Source organism: Lissotriton helveticus, chromosome 11 (genome assembly GCF_964261635.1).
Source record: "Lissotriton helveticus chromosome 11, aLisHel1.1, whole genome shotgun sequence".
NCBI classification, from domain to species: Eukaryota; Metazoa; Chordata; class Amphibia; order Caudata; family Salamandridae; genus Lissotriton; species Lissotriton helveticus.
Window position 1 is genome coordinate 1,121,524,495 of NC_136072.1, and position 25,772 is coordinate 1,121,550,266.

Sequence of the window (25,772 nt, forward strand, 5' to 3'; positions counted from 1 at the left end):
CTTGCCTTTTTTCAAATGCCACACTTTTGTCGTGCACGGCAGCCATTTTAGATGCCTTGACCAGACCCACTCTCTGCACGCTGTCGATCCTTAGCATGGCTCCCCACCCTCGCAAGCATCTCCCCCAGGCACTGGTCACCCCCGCTCTCTGTCTTATGCATGGGCACTAAACCTCCCCCCATCTGCGCTGCTCTTCCTTGAGAATCACACCCTGACCCGCCCGACACCTCCCTTTCGCCCTATTCACTACCACACCCTCTGACACTCCTCTTCCTCTGTGTCCGATTGTCCAGGCCGGTCCCAGGCTATCACCTAGCCATGCAGATGTAGTTTATGGCCCCAGCTGTAAAGAATCACCCCTCTTCAAAGGAGTTACAGTAGATCAAGGCCCCCACCCGATGAGATCCGTCACACCACACGCGTTCCTACTATCTGAAAACCATCCTGTATTGTGATTGGGGAGGGGACCGAGCCTGAAGCGGAAGATTCCAGGGATGCCTCTTTGTACATCAAAGTTTTTACAATTATGTGTCACATTAAAAATATATAGCACTCCAACAAAGTAGTAGGATTATAAAACTTTAATAACTTATAAATATATACAACGCAACAAAAACAGTAAATACATTTAAACATTTTTTAGAAAAAAGAAGCAACAATGGTCAGTAGCTGAGTTTTGTGCGAATAGTCCCAAGGCAGCACAACGTGCTGAGTTCTGGACGGCACCCAGGTGATGTTACCTGGGTGCCGCACTGGTTTTTGGTATCCTACAATGCAGCTCCGAAAAACGGCGTGGGGCGTCCCGGGGGGAGACCTCGTCAGTAGCGGTCTGTTGTGCGAATAGTCCCAAGGCAGCAGAACGCGCTGAGATGTGGATGGCACCCAGGTGATGTCCAGTAAGTTGCCGCACTGGTTTTGGTATCCTACAATGCTGCTCCGAATAACGGCGTGGGGCGCCCCGGGGTGTGTGGGGGGAGGCCTCATCAGTAGCGGTCTGTTGTGCGAATAGTCCCAAGGCAGCAGAACGCGCCGAGATGTGGATGGCACCCAGGTGATGTCCAGTAAGTTGCCGCACTGGTTTTGGTATCCTACAATGCTGCTCCGAATAACGGCGTGGGGCGCCCCGGGGGGGGGGGGTGAGGCGGCGTGAACGGGCCTCCCCAGGTGGAGGCTCGTCTGCTGTAGTGGGGCGCCCCTTTACCGTTTCAGTTGCCATTCCGTCCGCTTTTGGTACACTGTGCCAAAATCCGCCATTCAGCTGAGTTGCGCCCACTCTTGCGGTGCAGCGATAGGCGGCTGCCACAGGACTCTCAAAATGGTGGCAGGCTCTTTCCTTTTTGGGCCTGGTCCACTGAAATGGCCCTGGGACACCTTGGAACTCGGACGCTTGTCTGCTAGGTCTTGGACCCCATTATCGAAAGCGTCCCCTCAGCCTTGAAGATTCTACAAAAGTCATGGGGGCCACCGACTCCTGCAGGCTTCGGGTGGGGAGCGGCTGCCATGATTGCTCGCGGAATGACCACGACGGAGCTACCAGATGGTGGTGCTTTCATGCTGACGCCAGCTTCAGTCTGAAACATCCAGAAACAAGATGGGGCTTTCATCGTTTGGGAAAAAAAAATTTTTTATCCAATGAAAAGTGTATTTTTAGGTCATATGATCAAGCCTTCCATCATTAGGAAACCAAAAGTAAAATGAACCAATGAAAAGTTTTATAAACAAGTCACATGACCTGTTATGCGGCATAGGGCTATAAAAAGCGTAGAAAATCCGTTGGCACGTGAGGCGGCGTCAGCAGTGGACCGATGTGCGAATATGCCGAAGGCAGCACAACGCGCCAAGATCCGGATGGCACCTAGGTGGTGTCCAGCAAGTTGCCGCACTGGTGTGGCCATCCTACAATGCTGCGCCGAAAGTCGGCGTGGGGCGCCCCGTTGGCCTGTGAGTTCGCGTCAGTCAGTGGGGGCTGTTTGAGGATCTGACTGCATTGGAAAGCAATGTGATGCCGTGCGTCGCCCCCAAGATGAGGCGGCGTCAGTAGCGGACCGATGTGCGAATAGGCCGAAGGCAGCACAACGCGCCAAGATCCGGATGGCACCGAGGTGGTGTCCAGCAAGTTGCCGCACTGGTGTGGCCATCCTACAATGCTGCGCCGAAAGTCGGCGTGGGGCGCCCCGTTGGCCTGTGAGTTCGCGTCAGTCAGTGGGGGCTGTTTGAGGATCTGACTGCATTGGAAAGCAATGTGATGCTGTGCGTCGCCCCCAAGATGGAGGTTCCTCGGCTGCAGTGGGGCGCCCCTTGGTGTTTCACTTGCTATGTAGCTGAGTTGCGTTCGCACTTGCGGCGAATAGGCCGAAGGCAGCACAACGCGCCGAGATCTGGATGGCACCGAGGTGGTGTCCAGCAAGTTGCCGCACTGGTGTGGCCATCCTACAATGCTGCGCCGAAAGTCGGCGTGGGGCGCCCCGTTGGCCTGTGAGGTGGCGTCAGTAGCGGACCGATGTGTGAATAGGCCGGAACCAGCACAAGGCGTCAAGATCCGGATGGCACCGAGGTGGTGTCATAGTTGAGAGTTCTGAGAAGCGGGGGGGAGGCGGCGCAAACGAGTCTCTCCCTCCATGTGGAGGCACTTCATCTGCAGTGGGGCGCCGAGATCAGGATGGCACCGAGGTGGTGTCTAGCAAGTTGCCGCACTGGTGTGTGTTGAAAAGATGAAAGATCCTCAGCAAGTCTATGTTACTTCAATGGAGCGCCGTCTAGCTGAGTTTAGCCCGCTCTTGCTGCTACAGCGACAGGCGGCTGCAAGAGGACTCTCAAAATGGCGGCCTGTTCTTTGGATTTGGGCCTGGTCCACTAAAATGGCCCTGGGACACCTTAGAACTCGGACGCTCGAATTTTTTTTCCTTTCCTCTACATGCAAAAAAGGTAAATGCCCGGTACGTTACCTGCCTCATCTGCCACGATGTACTCTCCAGAGGAACCGAAAAAATATATAGTTATGGTAATTGTGGCAAATAAATTTCATGTGGACAGATGAGTGTTACTCTAATAAATACAGCATATGAACATCATCATAGTCGATGGTTGGTGGAGACATTTTGACTATATCCTGGACCTGCCAGTCCTCGCCCAAAATGGCGCCGGAATAAATGGGACTCGTAACTCCTTGTTCTGTACTGGTTGCACAACCTTGATATCACGAGATACGTATGCAGTTTTGAAGCACATGGCGGGCGGGGACGAGAATTGATTGAATATTTCGACATCCCTATTGATATTAAGTTCTGATGTGTTATTGATTACTGTACTATTGAAAGTTCGAATTAACGTCACCCATGGTACTTGCCCGCAAATGTATATCTAGATAATTTTATTGTAACTGGCCCTGTCGTTTTTTAATTATAAAATGTACGTCCACCGATTCCGCAACTGTTAGACACCTTAGTTCTTGCAACCTAATGGCCCGCCCGTTACGTTCCTCTACAGTGTAAATGTCTCCTCATCATATACGATTACAGTTTGCTCCGTGGCCGGCCCACGTGGTTATAGGCCCGTATTTGTATACTGACATTTTCACAATAAAGGTTTTTAAAAGAAAACATGGTAGTAGTATTTACATTGGTAAAGTTTTTAATAATAGTCACTGTTTTCGAATCAGTAAAAGGCAAGTGAAATAAAGCAGTCCAATTACATGAAGGGTAAAAGGTATAATACGCAGGTACGCAGTAAAGATAAATGGTCAAGGGCTGTTGTGTTTTCTACTCCTGCAACATAAAGTGATCGATAAGAATCTGATATTCAGGCGTATCGGCGACTAAGACAGCAGGCCGAGCCTCTTTTGCTCAACGGCTCCGTCATGGGTCGAAGAAACGCCCTTTTTGTCGAAAAAGGAATATATTTTACTTGCAGGACAGTTGTAAATTTTCCGGGAAAGTACATTAGCCTGGAACATTATAACATATATGTTTAAGAAAAAATAATGTTCGAAAGTAATAAAAAGTGTAATTTTTAGGTCATATGACCAAGCCTTTCATTATTAGAATAAGAAAAGTAAAATGAACCAATGAAAAGTTTTATTAACAAGTCACATGACCTGTTATGCTTACGTTACGCGCTGCGCGCCGCGCCCCGGATCGCTTCCGGGAAGCTGCGCTTCGCGCATCGGAGCACTTTCGGATGCGCTAACGCGGCGCGTCATATGACGCATTACGCGACAACGCAGGTCCAGAATATAGTCAAAATGTCTCCACCAACCAGCGGTCGGAACACAACCCCTTTCAGCAGGCTAAATAGTTCTGTTAAATGACAACAGAAGGGACAGGCAACAAGAACCATCAGTCAAAGAGGGGAGGGCAAGTTCTTCTCTACCGGGTCACGTTGGGGCGCTACCGGAACTGATCGAATTGGTAGTCTACAGTGTTTCTGGATGTTTCAGACTGAAGCTGGCGTCAGCATGAGAGCACCACCATCTCGTAGCTCCGTCGTGGCCATTCCACGAGCAATCATGGCAGCCGGTCCCCACCAGAAGCCTGCGGGAGTCGGGGGCCCCCAAGACTTTTGTAGAATCTTCAAGGCTGAGGGGACGCTTTCGAGAATGGAGCCCTAGCAGACAAGCGTCCGAGTTCCAAGGTGTCGCAGGGCCATTTTAGTGGACCACGCCCAAATCTGAAGAGCCGGCCGCCATTTTGAGAGTCCTGTGGCAGCCGCCTATCGCTGCACCGCAAGAGCGGGAGCAACTCAACTACATGGTGAGCGAAACGCTGTAGTCGCAAGAGCGGGCGGTAAACAGCTGAATAGCGGAAGAGGCACAGTGTAGCAAAAGCGGGCGGAATGGCAACTGAAACAGTAAAGGGGCGCCCCACTACAGCGTGTCTTCAGGTCAAACGGATTGTGGGACAAGGTCCAGAATGGAAGAGTCACCAAAAGGCAAAAAGTTCCGCTTAACCCCGGGAGCCGGCCACCTATGTCGGGGGCGATCTCAGGCCACACCAGGGCAACACGACTTGGGGAGGGGGCCAGAGCCAAGCGCCCCCTCCGAGTCCACGCCATCACACCGTCCCTCGGGGGCCTCCGTCAAGCGTTTCAGGGAGGCACCGCATCACATTGTTTTCAAATGCAGTCACGTCCTCAAACAGCCCCCACTTACATTGAGAATAGTGAAGCTGTAGCAGGTGCAAATAAGCTTCAGACAGTCTAACAAGCACTCCTCAAAACTTTGAACTATCAGAGTGCATGAGTTTCATGCTCGATCGATTGAGCTAGCCGGATCGGGCAACAAAAAGTATAAAATAGTTACGTAAATAGTTATTTAATAAAATGTTTTACCCTGTTACTTTGCTGGTGTGTTGTATATATTTGTAATATTTGCATAGAGTTTATCGTTATTTTGGGCGGGGTGGGTGGCGGAGCCGAGCTGTCTTGCAGCCATCATGGTGTGGAGTTCAGTTCATCTCACTAGTTTCGTATTTCTCATGAGGGGTTGTTCCTAATGTTTCTATTTTAGCGAGGTCAAAAAGAGATCCCATTAGTGGCCTACTGATTTTGCTCGATCCCTTTTGTTTTTTTACACGTTTTTTCACTATCTGCAAAGACTAAACATAGTATTGCGACTCTGTGCTTGTTTGTAAATAGAGAATGAACCAAAGAGAACCAATTCTAAAACAGTAAATGCTTGGATAACAATCAATCAAATGGAGAGAGAAGCAGGCACGACGGATTACAACGGGGGCAAAGGCCTGCGTTAACTACCCTTCACTATCTGCAAAGAGAGAGTACTCCTAATAGAAATGAGGGGGGGCAGCATTCAAAGCAGATCAGTGTGCATAAACACGAAAATGTTTTTACTTACCACGTACTTGACATTCGACAGCTTATGATATTTGCTATTAAAAAAACATTGAAATTCACTGAAAAAACCATAGGTTAGAGACCATATATAGTTAGGAATTAGCATTTAAAAAACCTTGAAAATTCACTGAAAAAACCATAGGTTATACACCATATATAGTTAGGAATTAGCATTTAAAAAACCTTATTTTACTCACACAAAACCATTGAAATTCCATATATAGTTAGTTGCACTAACTATATATCGAGCACCCGCAATCCACTGCTGATGATGTCACATATTACATCATTCATGACATGGTCAGTGACATCACTGATGACATCTCAAATGACATCACTGATGACATCACTGATGACATCTCATTTGACATCATTCTTGTGCTAATACGATAAACCTCTTCAGACTCTAATATAACCTTAGATACACTCAGTGTATACAGACACTCACACACTGTCACTCATCCATGGAGTTACTCACACACCTAGTCAGTCATGCAAAGAAACAATCTCACCTCCATTTCCTCAACTATACAGTTATACGCACCTTACTTATTCAAACATATACTAACACATATTTACTCTCTTATACAATCCCTGATACAAGTTCACAATGATCCATACAGCCACTCACACATTCAGTGGCTCTCATGCACAGTTATTTATATATGCCAACTCTCACATGTACTGTGTTTTACATATGTACTTACTATGACATGTAGCATTGAGATATCCATTCACTCATCAATACACTCATGCACACAGTCAACCGCCCATGTAGCTTTTTCCACATGCACTCTTGAACTCATACACCTAGTGAATCAACTGCTCACACATCTATGCACAGAGTCACACACCTCCCAGCCACCCCCACACAAACTCAATCTCCCATACAAATACTTGGGCAACCAATCAATAACACATATAGCCTCTCGTATAGCTAATGATCAACACATGCAGCAGTTTACATCACAACAGACATACTGATGCACACATTCAGACAGTTTAGTCACTAACCCATGCATTTAGTATGACACATTTATTCACTCACTCATACAGTCAGTCACGCACCTACTAAATCCTTCATCCAGACACTTATACATCCACTCATTCTTCAATATATCAAACATATTTAAACTTTACAGAAACACACAGTCACTGGATGATGTTATCAGTGATGTCATTTGAGATGTCATCAGTGATGTCATTTGAGATGTCATCAGTGATGTCATCAGTGATGTCACTGACCATGTCATGAATGATGTAATATGTGACATCATCAGCAGTGGATTGCGGGTGCGCGATATATAGTTAGTGCAACTAACTATATATGGAATTTCAATGGTTTTGTGTGAGTAAAATAAGGTTTTTTAAATGCTAATTCCTAACTATATATGGTGTATAACCTATGGTTTTTTCAGTGAATATATATATATATGTGTATATATATCGCCAGTCTTTCTCGTCCGTGTAATCCAAAAAACAAGAAGGCAGACCCAAAGATAGTGCAAAGTCGGGTTTATTCAGAAAATGCCCGCACCACCGCCATTACGCGTTACATCCTGCTCCTAGGCCTTGATCACATGACCATATATATATGTATATATATATATATTTATATTTATATAATAGTTTTGTAGGTTTGTACACAATATTAGTATAAAACACTATATTGTAATCAATATTTTTGTACTTACCATTATAACTATAGGGAAACAATATTTTTTAATTGATATTTTTGCTCTACATTATATACCTCGACATTTTTGGAATCGATATTCAGTCAGAGATTTTTTCTTGCATTAGCTATTTGGCGCCTGCAGCCTGTCTCTGGGTCACAAGATTGGCATTATGAATTCCTCCCAGACAGTCACGCAATAGAGGGATTAGGTGTGCCTGAAGTTGAGCAAAAAATGTCAGTCCTTTTTTTCTGCCAAAGATAGAAGCAGCAACTGCAGGACAACACACCCCTCACACAGAAAAGACAGTGCTCCTCACACAGCTCTTCAGTCCTTCTTGGCAGGGTCCTCTTGTTTCCAGAAGTAGTCTAAAGTCATGGGGTTTAAGGTCTCATACTTAAGTTATACCCCATTTTCTCATTGTTCTATTTGCTACAGAGTCTCTCAGCTCAGTACAAGCAAGTTCTGTCCTCCCTGGTGTGACTTGATAACAAGGTGTGGAGACATCATTGTGCAAAGGAGACACACTTATTCAGGTGTTAGCTCAACTCTTCCCACCACTCTAGATGCAAACTAGGTCTATTAAGTCTAGCGAGTAGTCACACAGGCAAGGCAGGGCAGGGCACGCCTCAACCCCCTTGTGACTGCTTAGTTTGAATTTACATCCCCACATCCTGTCACTGCAAAACCAGATGGTGAACACATAAATAGGCAGAGGCACACAGAATGGTAAAGTAAGAAAATGCCCACTTTCTAATATTGCCATTTTCAAACACATCATATAAAAACCACCTACACCAAAAGGTATGTTATTAAATTCTGCATTCAGAGAGCCTAAACTTCATTTCTCTGTCTTGTCCCAATGAAAAGTTACACTTGTAAGATGTTAAAAGGCAGCTCCTATGTTATCCAAAGAGACTGACAGCCTTTCAATAGTGAAAAACTAAATATCGAATTTCACTATCAGGACATGTAAAACACACCAGCACATGTCCTACCTTTCACACACACTGCACCCTGCCCGTTGGGGTATCTGGGCCTACCGAAGGAGTGCCTTACATATAAGAAAAGGGAAGGTTTGGGCCTGGCAAAGGGTGCACTTGCCAGGTCTACATAGCAGTTTACAACTGCACATGCAGACACTGCAGTGGCAGATCTGAGCCACATTTACAGGGCTACTTATATGGGTGGCACAACCAGTGCTGCAAGCCCACTAGTAGCATTTGATTTACTGGCCCTGGCACAATCAGTGCACTCTACTAGGGACCTACTAGTAAATATGACAAACATGGATAACCAATTATAATCACAATTTACACAGAGAGCATATGCACGTTAGCACTGATCAGCAGCGGTAAAGTGCCCAAAGTCCTATAGCTAATGAAAACAAGGTCAGAAAAATGGGAGGCAAAAAGCTAAACGTTTGGGAATAAAAATGCAAGGGCAAGGTCTAACATTGAGCAGCGTCCACTCCGGCTGTGATGGATGTGGGGGGTTGAGGGCAAGTGAGAAGGAGTGAAGTGTCTAGAGGGTTGATAAAAATTCAGTTATTGGTATATAAAGAATGATCCTTGATTGTGGAGGGCTTTGTAGGCATGCATGAGGAACTTGAAATGGCATCTCTCCCGAATGGGAAGCCAGTGGAGTGTGCACATTATCATGGTTTTCTCATCTGTCTGTATTTAGAAGTTGATGTTCTGTATGAGAGGCATGGGGACGTCATGGGTGATGGTGCATCCAATGGTTTCCTTGAAGATTATGGTGATGCCTCCCCCGTGTTTGTTGGTGCGGTTATGATTAATCATCTTGTAGCCGATAGGGGTTGGGAGGGTGATGTCGGGGTTCATGGAGGGGTTGGGCCAGGTTTCATGATGAAGGTAATGTCAATCGAGAGGGTGGTGATATTATCCCACATTTTCATGGCTAGCTTGCAGAGGGACCCAGCATTGGCAGGATGCTTTTAGTGGTTCTGGGTTGTTCGTACTCTTCTGCTTGTTGTGGGAACCTTCTTAGGTTGTGTTGTCAGAGAATCAACAGTGTCCGCAGATGAAAGGTCCTTTAGTTGATTGTGGTGCGGAAGTGAAGCAAACGTTGCTTTGGTATCCGGAATTCAGTTCCAGGACTTGACTGGCAGTGTATCGTCATATGACGGGAGGGTCAGGAGACCTGGCACTGGGTGCAGTCCAGGCCCTTTCTGTAGTCTTGGGGGTGGGAGGTGCTGTGTGGGAGGGAGGGCATCTGGTGGAAAACTGTGGGAAATGGCAGGGGACCACAGTGCAAATGGAACTGAACGAAACCAGATCCAGACCAAGACAGCCACAGGTGCAAACCCAAAGCAAAACTAAATAAAGTTACATTAATGCCAAAACCAAGGCAAACTAAATAAAGTTGAGTTCATGCCAACAACAAACAAATGCCAAAATTCTAATAAAACCAAAATTCAATAAATGCCAATTCCAGTTACAACAGCAATTGTGAGAGGCAGCAGGCGGACTGCAGGCTCGAACTGGACGCTCATGGACTGGAAGCAGAGTCCCTGTCTCGAGGGACCAGGCAGTGGAGCGGCCCAGACATCAATGGGCTAGTTAGGAAGTTTTACAAGGTTTGCCATTTTTTATTTAGGGTATAGTAAAAACTTTATAAAAGTGAAGACCCTCAATTTTGGTCAGGTGTTTTCTATCGTGTAATAGCTGTGTATTGCTCAGGGCCACTGGAATTATGTGGCAGCAGGGCACCAAATTAAGAAGCAGCATTCACTAAATTATGAAGCAAAAAAAGGCAAATTATGCTGCAGAATGCGACATATTTTTTAATAACATTATTTTTTTTATTTTACACAATGTAATACTATATGGGCAACCTGTTCACCTCAATAATATCAATTTAACAACCACGCACATACATAAGCCGCTGAAAGATGACCAATTAACATTTGGGTGCTTGAATTCCTCACCTACTTTTTAGTAATTTGTGCAAATGTGGCAAGTCCTTAATTATGCAAAAAAAAGCTGTGGCCCTAAAATTGCATAATTCCAGTGGACTGGTACCTGGTAATAATAGAGTACGTATTTATGCTGGCCTGTTTCATACCTTGTTGACCAGAAGAAAACAACTAATGATTTAAGAATAGTATTTCTATTTTTTTTAATAAAGGCTTTAATAAAGGCATGAGAGTGCTCCCTATGGAAAGCTTAAGAAATCTTTACTAAACACTAATAAAGAAATGTATCTAATTAATAATGGGGCGATACTAGTTAAGGATTAAATATCCCTGCCTCAATCACCATGACTAGCAGAGCACTTAGGTCAAGTACAGCCTAAGGCTTTATGTCATTAATATCATCTGAGAAAGGTTTTGGGAAAGTCTTCTCCGCTCATTGGTTAATTTGGGTTGCTAACCTTCAGCCATTAATTCCTCAAGTTTTAAGGCTTTGATTAGGAGTCTGGTAGGCCAGGGACTGCCATACTCACAGGGGTGTGGCGGTGGGGGTCTCCCCACCATTGCATTACGAGATGGCGATGGCACGGAAATGTAGATGCATCCATATGCAACAGTCCCACCAAGCATGTTAGAAGTATCCTCTCTACCCGGGATTCTATGGTGGTTCCTCCTCCATGAAAACTGAGGAGGAGAGGAAACAAATGGGGCCCTACCGGGCCCCATCGTGCCTTTGCACCATGTACTCCCTGTGTGCATGCACACCAGTTCCTGCACAGCATGGACTTTTCAGTCTATGCCGTGCAGGATTTGTTTTTGGCGTTCCCATTATGGTGCCTGGTTTTTGAAGCACCACCATGGGAACGCCAATAAAAAAGTCCTCCAGACAGGGGGAAACTCCTATTCTGGCGAGCAGTTCCACCACAGCTTTGGTGGGGCAGTGGGACAGACCTAGCGCCGCACCAGGGAAATCATAATCGGCCCCAAAGTGTCATTCATGTTTTGTACATACCCTTAAACAGAGGAGCATCTGAACGTCAGAGTAATTTGTGAAGTGTTTTATGTGTTTTCACTGGGTGCATTGTTTTACTAACTGAGGGCATACAAAGTGTTAATGGTGCAGCTTTCTTAAAGATATTAACTTGTCTGTATGTTCTAACATCTCTTGTCTCGTTCACCTGTGTTATTTATTTTCTGACATTGCGACAGTTTGCCTACATAATGTGTGGACATTTTGTCAGGGTGAGGGGGTGAAGCAACAATACACTTACATTTCATGTATTTTTCTTGGAAATCTCTGGTTTTCTCAGTATTTCCAATATAGTGTTTACCTAAAGAGCTTTTGACTCAGGTGTCACATAGAACATATAGGTAGGCAGGTGTTCCTTGGTTTATTATTGACATTGTTTTAAGCAAAGAGGGTCCTAATTGTTGTACGTTGTAAAAATTGTATTAGAAATGGGGGTCTCCTGTTGGCAGAGGTAGGTACCTTTGATGAGTTGACTCCAAGATGGTTCTGGTCTGCGGGTGATGCGTCAATAAGATGGGAAGTCATTTCAGTAGCGGTGCGGCGATGCATGGAGATTCTTCTCACACAGCATTGCTGCGTTGGGAAAAACTGCCGTTTTGTTGATTTCTTAAGTTCTACAGGTTTCTTCCAGCATCCAACAGCAGGAACAACCTTCAGAGGCCCACAACTGGAATAGGCACCTCATAGCAGATCAGAACTCTTACCAGCAGAGTTCAGGGGAGTTGGGTTGAAGTCTTTGTGTCCTTGAGGAATATGCTTCTTTTTCACACATGCCTTTATTTTGCATGCAATTACAATGCAATTAATACAATGACCGCATTGTACCAATGCATACCATTACCCTGCAAGTCGTATCAACGACTTAAGGGAGTGGGGTGCTGGATGGTGCAATAGTATAAATTTACTATTCCAGCTCCAGTCTGTGCAGACAGTAGGGAAGGTGTTGGATTTTAAATTCAACACCTTATCCCCCCTCCACAAGTCATTGTTTCAACTTGCGGCGTAATGATATGTGTTGTTACAATGCAGTCGTTGTAACGACCGCGTTGTAATTGCATGCAGGGTGACGGCTTCATTGTGAGGGCTGTTAACTGTCCATGAGACTTCAGAACAGGACGCCAGCACTCACAGGCCCTTGGCTATTCGTCTTCAAGCAGGTTCACAGCAAAGTGCCAGTGTTTGTCCTTTCCTTGGCAGAAACAGCAAATGCAGGCCAACCCCACACAGCACACAGCAAAGGGGCAGCACTCCTCCTCCCAGCTCTTCAGCTCTTCTCCATGGCAAAGGTTCCTCTTGAGTCCAGAAGTGATCTAACGTTTGGGGTTCAAGGTCCACTACTTTTATCCCATTTTGTCTTTATTCATCTTTGTGCAAGGGTCTCTAAGCCCAGTCCAAACCAGTTCTGTCCTCACTGGTGCAGTTTGACCACAGGGGGTGGAGACAGCATTGTGCTAGGGAGACAGTCCCTATTCAGGTGCAAGAAAAACTCCTCCCACTACTCTAAATGTAGCAAAGCCCCATTCAGCTCAGCTCTGAGTTATCCAGGGAGTGCCAGGCACACCACTCCACCCAAGTGGCTGTCTACAGTGAATGCACGTCCCCAGCCCCTGTCACTCCAAAACCAGACAGTAAATCCATAGAAAGGCAGAGGCACACAGAAAGGTTAAACAATAAAAATGCCTACTTTCTAAAAGTGTGCACCCGTCTGTCGCACTGCGGAATAAGGAATGTATCCTTATCATCAACAAATTATCTTTTCCTTTTTAATTGTAATCCTCTTATTCAAAGTAAACCGATCTCTAATCCAAAACCTTTTTTCGAAGTTCATCCATACTTCCTGCATGACAGCGAATACAGTGTGATTCCAGCATGATTCATTTTACATTTTCACTTATCTACTGCATGCCCTCCGGTCCTTCAACAACGACACGTTGAAAAGAATCATTAAAATCAAGTTGGCTCAAAGATGTTTATTACTTTTCACCCAATGCATTTCAGGCCATTTGTACAAAGCAAACCCTCTGCATTGAAATAAAATAAAATTATGCTGTAAATGTGAAAACGAACCCACATATTCAACCTTACTGCCATCTAAACCCAGAAACTCCTAGTGCTAATCCCCACCCTCCAACGATTCAGCCCCTGCCCAAACAAGATTAACCCAGCATGTGGAAACTGAATAGTAAACACACTAACCCACTACCCATACTCACATTCCCTCGAGCTACGTGATATCCCACACAACTAAACCCTTCTGTTAAACCCGCCCTTTGTATTAATACTGGTAACCATCCCTTCAGTGTACTGTGAAATGTAAACAAGTTAATCACCTTAAAAACTGCGAACGGCAGTCTCATCATAACGTGCAACTCAATTCAACACTGCCAGCATTCAATTTAATTCAAGCCCTTCCAACCGTAGTTTTAAACTCGTGCACTATAGGAAACAGGTGTGGTTCTACCCCATGACTTAATCCAGTTGAAATTAAAATCCTTAAAGAAACAGCTCCCAAAATGATAGCATGAAAACAAAACAAAAGCAATCCCCATTCAACACCCATGCTTCACTTGCACCACTAACCCAACCAGCTCAAATGAAATTTAAACCCTCCCACATCAAACCATAAATGAATAAAAGAGTGCATAAAATACAGCCAAAAGTACATCCAAATCAATAAACAGAATAATACAACTCCAAATAAAGAAAGTCTCAAATGTTTACAGAGTTGTTATGCCCCATACTACTAAATAGGTTGTCTCAGTCTATTATATTATATTATCCATACATAAGCGTCACTAGGATTATTCATGTCCTCACGCTGCCATCGGAGTAATGGATGTATTTCTCAATCAATACTTAGTAGTTTTCAATGTTTTGACCCCGGGGTGCAAACTAACGTAGGAGCAGTCTTTTTGTTTTACAAAATGAAAAATAGAAAGAATGCACTCCTTCCCTTTAATTAGTAATCATTTATCAAACTTAGTGGAAAAATTACTCATTGTGGATGTGTGCCAAAGGGCTGCGATCTGTGCCAACAATCACAGTTCTAACAAAGAATATTCTAAATGTGACATTTTCAAACACACAATTGAAAAACCATCTTTACTAAAATATGTGTTAATAAATTCTGGGTTCAGAGAGCCTAAACATTATTTCTCTATCTTGTCCAAATGAGAAGTTATACTTGAAAGATGTTACAAAGTACCTCTCATGTTATCCTATGGGCCAGATAGCCATCCAATAGTGAAAAACGAAATACACTGTATTTCAATATCAGGACATGTCACACATGTCCTACCTTTCACATCCACTACACCCTGCCCATGGGGGAACCTTTGGCCTACCTGAGGGGTGTCTTACCTGTAAGAAAGGGAAGGGTATGGCCTGGCAAGTGGGTGCACTTGCCAAGTCAACATGTCAGTTCAAACTGCGCATAGACACTACAGTGGCAGGTCGAAGATACATTACAGACTACTCATGTGGTTGGCACAATTAGTGCTGCAAGCCTGCTCGTCAAAATATTAAGACACAAGAGCAACCCATACGTCCCTGAGAACTGGGTACAGCTAGTTCATCATTGGACTTCTGTTCTGTAATTATAAATCGGAACCCTACAGAACACTGCCAGATCCTTTTTTATTGGGCTAAATCGATTGCCTGTTATCTGATCGTAAGACTGCACTGCGATATACTGGAGAAAGTCTTACTGTAACTATTCCTTCTGAGATCCATTCTATACCTGGATATCTGACGAATCAATTGAGGGCAGTCTGTTCCTTGGAAGGTTTGCCACTCTGAACCTCTCTATTGTTATATGACTGAACATTATGGCGCCTTTTGGCAAACATTGAAGTGTCTTGGTCCCCAGAATTCCTGTCTTGAAGAAATTCTGATGTTGTTACAGGGTCGAAATGTCACCAACAAGTGATAAAGGATGGTCCAAAGAACACTAGAACACACTGTAGGACTCTATGAATTGTTCAGAGCCCTGAAAGGACATCCTTTAAATTCCAATAATCAACCCTTTCTTTATAAAATATCACTTAAGTATCATTCACTTGTTCATTATGGTCGCTTCACTGGGGTCACATAAGTCACATTTTTTGTCTCTTCATAAGTATGTAAATAGTGTCAATATAAAGTAGAATTTGTGAGTATATAGTTTTTTATCAATAATTTTTGTACTTGCAAATAATAAGCACCCACTTCGGCAGAATAATCTCAGTTGGGCTGTTTTCTCTTCAGTCAGATGTTTCTCTCTAGTCATAGATTAAACAGAACTTTAAATAATGAGAATTTTTGAACATTTTGACTGAATCAATTGCTAACTATAATTAAATCAATGCAGGAAATAAGAAACTTTCAAAACTTTTAAATCCTGAGTTAAATGAGTTCCTTGTGAACAATTGTGTTGAAGCTGGTAGGCCCACGAGTAGCATTTGATTTACAGGCTCTGGGACACTCAGTGCACTTTACTAGGAATTTACCAGTTAATCAAATATGCCAATCATGGGAACACCAATCCATAAACACAATTTACATTGAGAGCATATGCACTTTAGCACTGAATAGCAGTGGTAAAGTATCCAGAGTCCTAAAGCCAACAACAACAGTTCAGGAAAAAAACAGGAGGAAGCAAAAAGGTTTGGGATAAACCTGCCAAAAAGGGCCAAGTCCAACACCTTTGCTTAAGATAAGCATTCTCAGTGTAACCAAGAGTCATAAATAAACAAAGCAAACAATTCCAACCTCACTTCCATCATCTAGTGAAAGTGAAGTTACCCAAAATCCCTCTGGGATTGCACAAGCCACAGAAGAAATGTGACTATTTAGGTCTTGCCTAGGCGGCGCTTGTCCTGTCTCTTCGAGACATGCAGTATACACTATAGCGTGGAAGCTTTGTGGAAGCTCCGCCCACTCTCTGTTCGTCTTTTTCATTGGATTAGGTCCTAAATGCTGACTTCCAATTGCTTGTAGACTTGTTAGTCCCCCCCCCAAGTTGGCCATGTCGTCATTTGTATCCTTCAATGGCTACTGGCCCCTTTACTGCGCAGACTACTTTCTTCCCGTCCTCCCCCATCACCGCAGTCCATGCCTTCTGTGTTTTTGAACTTCATTCTTCACTCTGTGTTGTTATTCCACTGTCATCGTTGGGTATGCCATGCCTCTTTCGAGTTTCTTTTTGGCAGACCGCCCAAATGTTTTCTTTTTTTTTTAGTGCGTGTTGTGCTTGTTAAGAGCGTGACATTTTGAGCCCAGCGGTACCCTTTGCACATTCTCAGAAGGGAGCCACAGGCTGTAAATGTGTTAGCCAATTAATGGACGCTTGTGGTTAAGACCTCGTTTTCAAACCCAATTGATCTGTCATAGTTAAGCTAATGCTCTGTCATCAAGGGTTGAAACACTTTGTAAATATAAAAACACGTGTTGGGTAGGGTCTACTAGCGGTGATTAGTCGAAAGAGTCATGACATGGGCAATGTAGCTATTGCATCATTGGTTGGCTGCCAGGTTCTGGTGGCAGCGGGCTCTTTGATTGGTGTTGCTGTTGGGGTTGACTGGGAGGCAGGACCTCATCGCCTGCGTAATGGGCAGCGCTCAGAGCATCAGCTCCTGCGGAGTCGCAGGCAGCATTGTGTGGTTGGGCCAGACCGCACAGGCCGCAGAGATGCCGTGCAAGAAGCTGTTCAGTGCTAAGAAGAAGAAGAAGCAGCTGCAGGACAAGCGGAGCGAGTGACGGGCCAACTGCAGGCCAGCACCCCTTGAACACTCAGCTGTTATCTGTGCTAGGCCACTGCGAGGACAGCACCCCTGTACTAACCAACCGGGGGACAGTGCTCCTTGACCCAGACTATGACTGACCATCACCCTTTGATACAGATGCCTGTCTAAGCACTGTTATTATGTGGAGACCAATACGAAGGAAGCAACCCTCTGAAGCTGGCAAAATATTGGCCAGCCCTGCTTAGCATCCTTACTGTTATACATATATGTAAAGCCCTACTCTGACACACAAAGACCCCCCCCCCCACCGACACAGGCCAGCACCCCTTAGCAGCACTGACTGATACATATACATGTAAAGCGCCCCTGCCCCACTCTGACACAGGCCAGCACCCCTTAGCGGCACTGACTGATACACATACATGTAAAGCCCCACACTTACACTGGCCGGCACCCCTCGGCAGCACTGACTGATACATATACATGTAAAGCCCCACACAGACACAGGCCACCACCCCTTAGCAGCACTGTGTGATACACATACATATAAAGCCCCACACTGACACATGCCAGCACCCTTTGCAGCACTGACTGATACAAATACATGTAAAACCCCACACTGATACAGGCCAGCACCCCTGAGATCACTCACTGACAGACATACATTAAAAGCCTCACACTGACACAGGCTAGTACTCCTTAGCAGAACTTAGGGGTCCATTCGGATGGCGGGCGGACTTAGTCCGCCCGCCATCCTATCAGTAATCGGGGTCCTGCGGGGGGTATTAGGATGCATCCTAATACGTGTGGTGGGCGCAACCTGTCTTTTTAGCATTGTGGTGGGCGGTGCTCTCAGCACCGCCCGCCACATTGCTAAAAATGCACTTTTATATTTGCATAAACAAAGCGGCAGGCACCGCGCGGTGCCTGCGGCTTTGTTTATGCAAATGCAGGGGGGTACCACAGGTACCCCTTCGTGTGTACCCCCCACCTCTTCTTCACTCCGGGGGCCCGCAGGGGGCCCCGAGAGTGAAGACCGCATGCCGATGCCGCCACGGAAAGGCATCTCTCTAAGCCCATTGTAATATGGCTGGCGGTGTCTAATAGACACCGCCACCATAATAATCCTTTTCCGCCCCGGCCGCAAGGCGACCGGGGCGGAAAAGCGGCAGACGGTCTTTCCATCCGCTGAGGTCCCCCCGCCATACTAATATGGCGGGGGGAATTCGAATGCGGATGTCGGGCAGATTGCCCCCGACAGGCTGGTGGTAGCCACCGCCAGCCTGGCGGGGGCAATCCGCCCGACATCCTAATGGGCCCCTAAGTGTTATAGATACATGTACAGACCCACAATGACATAGGCCAGCACAACTTAGCAGCACTAACTGATACACATACATATAATACCCCCACACTGCCACAGGCCAGCGACCCTTATAAGCACTTACTTTTCTACATACATGTAAAACTCCACACTGACACAGGCCAGGACCCACTAAGAACAATTACTGATGCACACCCATGTAAAGCCCCACACTCTGATAGAGGCCAGCTCCCTTTAGCAGTACTTACAGATACACATACATGTTATTCCCCGCACTGACACAGGCCAGCGCCCCTTAAAAGCACTTACTGGTACATGTAAATCCCCACACTCTAATAGAGTCAGGGCCAAGCTAAATACACAATGCCACCATGTGCTCAGCTGCACCATGCAATAGCGTGAAATACCAGTCTCAGCAAAAATAAAGGCAAGTAATGGAGCATTACCCGTCTTTCCTGATACTGGCCCCAACAGTGGTGCTTGAGGTTGTTTGCCTCTGATGTCCAGAGTTCCGCCTAGCTACCTTCTACAAACTGAGAACACGAAGCAGGAGGTGACCAGGAGCACACCCCGCACCTCCCGTGCCAAGCGGGTGTGCTCCCCCTACCTGGGGCGAAGAGAGAGCCGTGCGGAGCCCACCCGCATCAGCTGCCACCGAGCCGGTCCTAAATGCCACCACAGATGCGGCAACCAACGCGGAGCCACCCGCGACGGAGTGAAAGGCCAGTAGGCCGGAGGTGAGCCAGGGCGATACATGCTGCCTGGGGGGGCGCGCAAGCCAGAAGCACCCCCCCACCTAACTGCACAGAAAGCAGAGCCCGCCCGCCGTGGTCGGAAGAGAAGGTATGGCGGCTTCCAGCTAGCGCCCCCAAGGGTTGCACATAAAGCGGAGATCACCCGCAGTAATGTGCCAGCATATTCCCCGTCCCCGCAAGGGAAACCAACTGTGCCCACAAGCTGAGCAAGCAACCCCAGGCGCAAGCATCCAGAGAATTACTGTGGCGAATCCAGCCCAGTGCGTGCCCCAGGAGAGCACAAAGAGACTCCGACCCCAGCCCCCCCGTGCAGCGCGTGAAGTGAGTGAGGCTGCGGGGGCGGGTGGAGAATGAGGAGAATTTAGCGCTTTTCTCCCAACTTTGCGGCACGAAGCAAGCACTGCCCCAGAGCGAAGCGCCAACACTTCTCCACCGCCACGCAGCGCGAACAATGTGAGGCTGCGGCGGCGGGAGCAACCAAGAGACTAGCGTCGTGGTGACCCGCTCTTTCCACACCCCAGGAAGAGCGCTACCCCAACAAGGTAGAAGAAAGGAAGCAAGGACTCACCGCAGGGGACGTTTTCCCCCGAGGTATGTGCGAGCCCTGCCATGCCCGTGAATGAGGAGGGAAAGAGGTTTGCGGCCCACAGCCGTTAGGAGTGGCATCAACACCCTCCCCCCCCTGCGCAACCCGAGGACAAGAAAGTCTACTGCGAGGGGCGGAACAACTCTAAAAGGAATAGCCGATCGCCGCAGCAGTTGCCCAAGCAACAGTGAACACACAGCGCAGTCCACACATACGCTGCACAGCCCCCACCAGCACCGAAAACACTGCTGCAGAACCTGCGAACAGTGGCGGCAGAATGTGTGCCCCAACCGCATTTGCACAGGCACACAGATAGAAAGAAGGCACCTACCTGGCAGTGTGCGCCCCGGGGGTAAAATAATGTGGACCAGTCGAGGTTAGAAAAAGCCTGCACCGGCATTTCTCCACAGGAAGTGAGAAGGCATCGGAAGACTAGGGAAGGAACAAGTCGAGGACACCACGTCTCATATAAAGCAACACTGCCATCTACTTGCTGCTTCTCGGTACTGCAAGGGAATTAAGACAAACAAGCCTGCAACAAACCAAATTAGGAAGCACAGCAGCTAGAGCAAAGCTGCCGCATGAAGAATGTGTGACTCTGGAGCAAGAAAAGGGAACAGGATGAAGCCCACACGTCTGCAGAGACAGGAACACGTGTCTACGCCTGTACCTGAAGTGAATACCATGGCTGGTCACGGAAAGCAGCCAAGCACTCGCCCAGATGGCAGACAACGGCAGCACTGAACAGTAGGTGCAAGAGTGTGCGCAAAAAGACAGCCACGCTGGGACACCGCAAAGCCATCACACAGCCTCTGAAGATAGTGTGACACGGCGCAGGAACGCGCCAGAAGCGCAGAAACACGCCACGAAGCGCGAAGAATGCGACAGGAGTGCAAGAACTCCACACCTGCACGACAGGCCCTCGCAGCACTGTGCCAGAACGTGCCAGGAGCGCCAGGAATCAAGAGCGCCAGAGTGACACTGCACAGCGACACGCCCACGCCATGGGACAGCGCACAAAGGTCCCCAAGAGAGACAGCGACGTCTCGCAGCAACGAGAGCGCCATCGTCAGCACGCATGGCGGCATGCACCAGAGATGCACCAGGAGCGGTGACGCAACCCTTCTACGTGCAGACAAAGCGCGCCAACGCCAAAACACTGTGACGTGAATAGCGACCACGAAGAAGATAGCACAGCATGACGACTCATGCCAAAGATGAAAGCCGACCTCCCAGTCTGGTCGCCAAGGAAAGAAAAGAAGCAACAGAGAAGATCGTGACAAACGGTCCAGTCAAAGAAGAGAAGAACACCATGCTGGAGAGCTATGCCCAGACCAGAGAGAAACAGGTGGAGTGCACGCTGCCTGGGGAAGACTGGTCGGGAAGGCCAACGACAGCAAGAGGACCAGACCACGTCGCAAGTAGGAACATGGAAAGGAAGGGCACGACACCATAAAGAAAAGGAAGGAGGAACAGTAGAGCCAAAGGAACCCGACGAGACAGGAGAGTCACGATGGGATTCACCAAGGAAGGGTATCCTGATTGAAGGCAACAGAAGTGATCAAGTAACAGGAAGATACGACGACAGGTCTAGTCAACAAGCAATACTTCATACACTTATACCTAGTTATCTAGTCCTGACGAGTCCCCCATAGACCCGGCTGGGCGAGGTGGGGCAGAAACATGTTGACTGCTCTTTTTAAGTGGTATAATAGGATCTGGTAACGCGATCTATGAATATACCCATTGAGACTTTTTAATAGCAAACCCATCCAACTTCTCATTAAAAATTACTTTAGGATGAAGTATTGCTTTTTAGAATCAAACTATTCCCTTTTTTTGTGGGCGCTTACTTATCTCTGGACACTACTGCGCTTTCCAGAGGTTGCCTAAGGCTTGAGGCAGGCATACATCACATTAACAAACCTGATGATAATGCCATAACGCATGTGTGGGGCGGAAAAACAAGATACACCGCAAATGACTTTACCATCGCGTTTATGAGGGATTTTTAAGACAAACTATGGTAACGCAGTTACAAGTGTCCATTCCAAACCTCATTTTTCTCTACTTTAACAAGCACCATTTGGACCAAATAAATCTGGTTGTAGTCCTGAGCAAAATCGGGGGCCTCATTGAAATGTAATGCTAGGTGACGTAGAAATCAGGCTCAACATAAAAACTCAATTTGCAACCTCAGCTTTAGTTTAAGGTGTCCGATTGGAATGGCCTTTGTGTTTACCAATCATTGACTTAGGTGCTGCACATGGTTATAAAAAGAGAACGTTATTACAGAATTGTTTGTGGTTATAGGTTAGGATAACAAAGGTTATTACAAGCCAGTGAAGCGTAGACTAGAAATTGGCCCAGACAGAAGGGCTGACAAAAACAGCAGATCCACGATGCAAAAATAGATACTGCGAAGGAGTGTAGTTACTTATTTTGTATCATAAATGTATATTAAAATGTATTGATGCGTGTGGGGGGAGCATCAGGAGTGAATTGCGTTCATGGAGCACAAAATATGTGTTAAAATAGCTGAAAAGCAGTTGGAGAGGCTAGTCTTGCGATCAGCTTCTTCTTTTCCTTTGTTTCTCCCTGTCCTCTTACTCCTTTTCTCCTCTTTATGTTGTTTTGCCCATTCTCTTCTCTTTCATGTTCCTTGTTGTGCCATCATCCCCCCTTTCCTCTTTTTCTTTCTTGATCTTTTCTTTCTCCTCTTCACTTTCTTGCTTTCAATCGCCTCTTTACTTTTTCTTTCTTCTTCAAATCATTTCTTGTCCTCTTACCGCTCATATTCACATAACTCATCCCATCTCTATTTCTCTCTTTTACTTTTTCTCTCCTCTCCTCAACTTTTCTATCTTTCTCTCCCCTCGTGTTTTCACACCCTCTCCTTGTTTTTGCGTGTTCTCTTCCCCATCTACCTTCCTCATTCTTTTCTTCCCTTATATATTCCCATTATTTTATTTTATTGTCACATTGTTTATTCTCATCTCCTTCTTGCTATCTTCCCCATTTTCATTACCAATCTTCACCATTCGATAATCTCTCTCTCTTTTTCTCACCTCTCCTTTTGTTTTCTCTCCTCTTTCTTAACTTTCTTTACATGATCATCATCTTTTCATTCCATTCACTTTTCTCCCACCTCTTTCATTCTGCTGTCCACCTTTCTCTATTTTTCTCCTCTCCCCTTCCCTTTTCATGTCTTCTGTCTATTTTCCTCTCCTAATTTGCTCTCCCTCATTTTCTTCTTCTAGTTTTCACAATTTTGCTCATCTTTTCTCTTCTCCCTAAATTTACTCCTAATGCACTTCCCATATCTTTAACACAGAGCTTCACAGCACATCTAGTGCCACACACCTACATTCCTTGCATACCTGAAAATAAAAAGTCCACCAGTCTAATATTCTTGAGAATGTGGATACGTCACAGCATCAAAGACAGTTCCCGTCCATCATTTGAAACCCTCTCTATTACACCACTCTCATGTCACCCTATCCATTACTTCGCTTCCTCATGCTGGCTCCTCTCATCCCCTCTCACATTTAACGACAAGGTCCCCCTTCCTCTCTTCACTCTTTTCAACTTTCCCTCCAGTTGTAAACATCTTGTCCCCCTGTCTCCCTCCCCCACACTCCCCTATTCCCCAACCACCAACTACTATACATGGCCCCTGGCCATATTCAACATCAGAACTTCCTACACAACAACACACCCAGCATTATACCATTTCCTATAATCTAACCTCACATAACCATAAGATACTTCTGCATTTGGCTTACAAACTCTCTACTGTGGGTTCCTCTCTCTCTTGCTCTCTCTCTGCTGCCTCTCCCTCACCTGCTTTTACCTCTCCTGCTCACTGTCCACACCTGTTCGAAACCATCACTTACGCAACAACACGCCACCACTAAAACTCAGTCTCCAAATCAAACTCACCGGCTACTTCATCCCTCGTCCCTACTTTGCCTTCTCTTCTTACTGTACCACAATATTCCATGGCATACAACCCAGGTCACAGCATATCATACAAACTCCACATTTAAAACACCACCTGCCTCCACACTTAGACACATGACTCAACACTGCAGAGACATGGTCAACAGCATCACCTAATGCATCTCACCATACACCAGCAGGGCACTCTTGCCTTAACTCACTTCAGTATACCACTAGCTCACACAACATAGACCATTGTGTCACTTGTGACTAACACATTTCAGTACACTAATCTATCACACCCCTTTCAGTGGCCATTTTACTGATTAAATACCAATACATAAAAGTCCTATGTAAAAGGATAATTACAGAGAGCGAACCTTGCCGAAGGACATAAGTGTGCTTCACCAAAGACACAGGCCATGCTCCATTTTTTGGAACAAGGAGATTTTCTGAGATGCAAAACTGCTTCCTAGTGGTGCATGAATAGCAGCTATACCTACTAGGCAACATTGACTTCAACATTCACCCTCCCCATCAGACGTCAATACAATTAGTCAACTTAAAGGAAAGTCTGTTGTAATGCCCACCTTATATATGGCCTAGCAATTAAGCTTATTTTCTTTGTTGTCTTGCTTAGTCAAAATCATAAACGTTGTTTACGCCTTTCCACTTTCTAAATCCACCAGTCACCCCTGCCTGATTGAGTCCAGAGAGGGCTCCTCAATGTACCTTGCTGGGGGGACCCCTCAGGTTTCGCTATGCCACTGGATTGGAGAGATGAGGGGCACTTATGTCCGGTGGTAGTGAGAGAATCTGTGGTGGAGGCGGTCATGGGGTGTGGGGGCGCCACAGATGATTGTTGCACCAGGCACCAAAAGCGCTAAAGCCAGCTCTGGAGTCTCCAGATAGTGAGGACGAGCAGTACGAGGCACCCCTGGGCGACAGTGTGAGGTGCTGGAGCGCAACACTCTTATCAGCCAAACCCACATTATCTCAATGCCCAGCCGAGTGCTTGTCCTTTTCGGAAAAGGAAAGTACTTTTAATCACACAGTGGTACTAAATACTACACAGTCCAATGGAGGCATACAGTGTAATATCCCTGGTCACAATTCCCCTGTGGGCACTATGCACCTCCCCATTCTCTCATGCTCTAACTCACCGGGGCGACTTTGTTAATGTAGACACCCACAGCAGGTTACCGGACCATAAATAAGGCACAGGTGCAGACTTGCTTCTCCACAAGTTCTTATGTGCACCAGTTCTCTCTTTGTTTTTACCCCAGTATTGGAGTGCATACTGAACAGAATGTAGTCTGTGTGCCATGTGCCATCCTAAATGCAGTTGGAAACGTTTGCTCTTTGTGTGCTAGCTGGGTTAATCAAGGGATGATGGGTGCATCCTCCATCTACAGTGTACATGTCCTCTTGAGGCAGTGTCGGATTGGTAATGCGAGCACTCGGGCAATGCCCGTGGGGCCAGGGCCGAGCCATGGGAAAATTTAAACTGTGGGCGGCTTTTTGGAGTAGTGCAGGGGGCAGATTTGGGAGGTGTCGCTGTTGTTCGGATACAGCCAGTGGCCCAGTGGGTGTCTGAGCAGCCTTTCTGGGGGCATATGGGCGCTCATTACCTCCCGTTTAGCAACAGGCAGAGTTGTCACTTTCTTTCCCTTGCAGGACCGGGCCATTAATGTATGCATACCTAGCGGGGCAGGGGGCCTGAGCAGAAGTGGCCTCACTTGTTTTCAGTCACCAGTGTAAACGAATCTGTGCATTTTTTTGTATCTTCCCCTCCCCCTTTTTTTTAAATAAAAATTTGCAGAAGTAGTGTTTTGAGGAAAGGCAATATGCAAACGTGGGCCACTTTTTTTAGCGTGCCCTGGGCCTTTTTTGAATCCCAATCCAACCCTGTTGAGGGAGGAGCTGGATGCCGCCCAGTGAATCTCCAGAG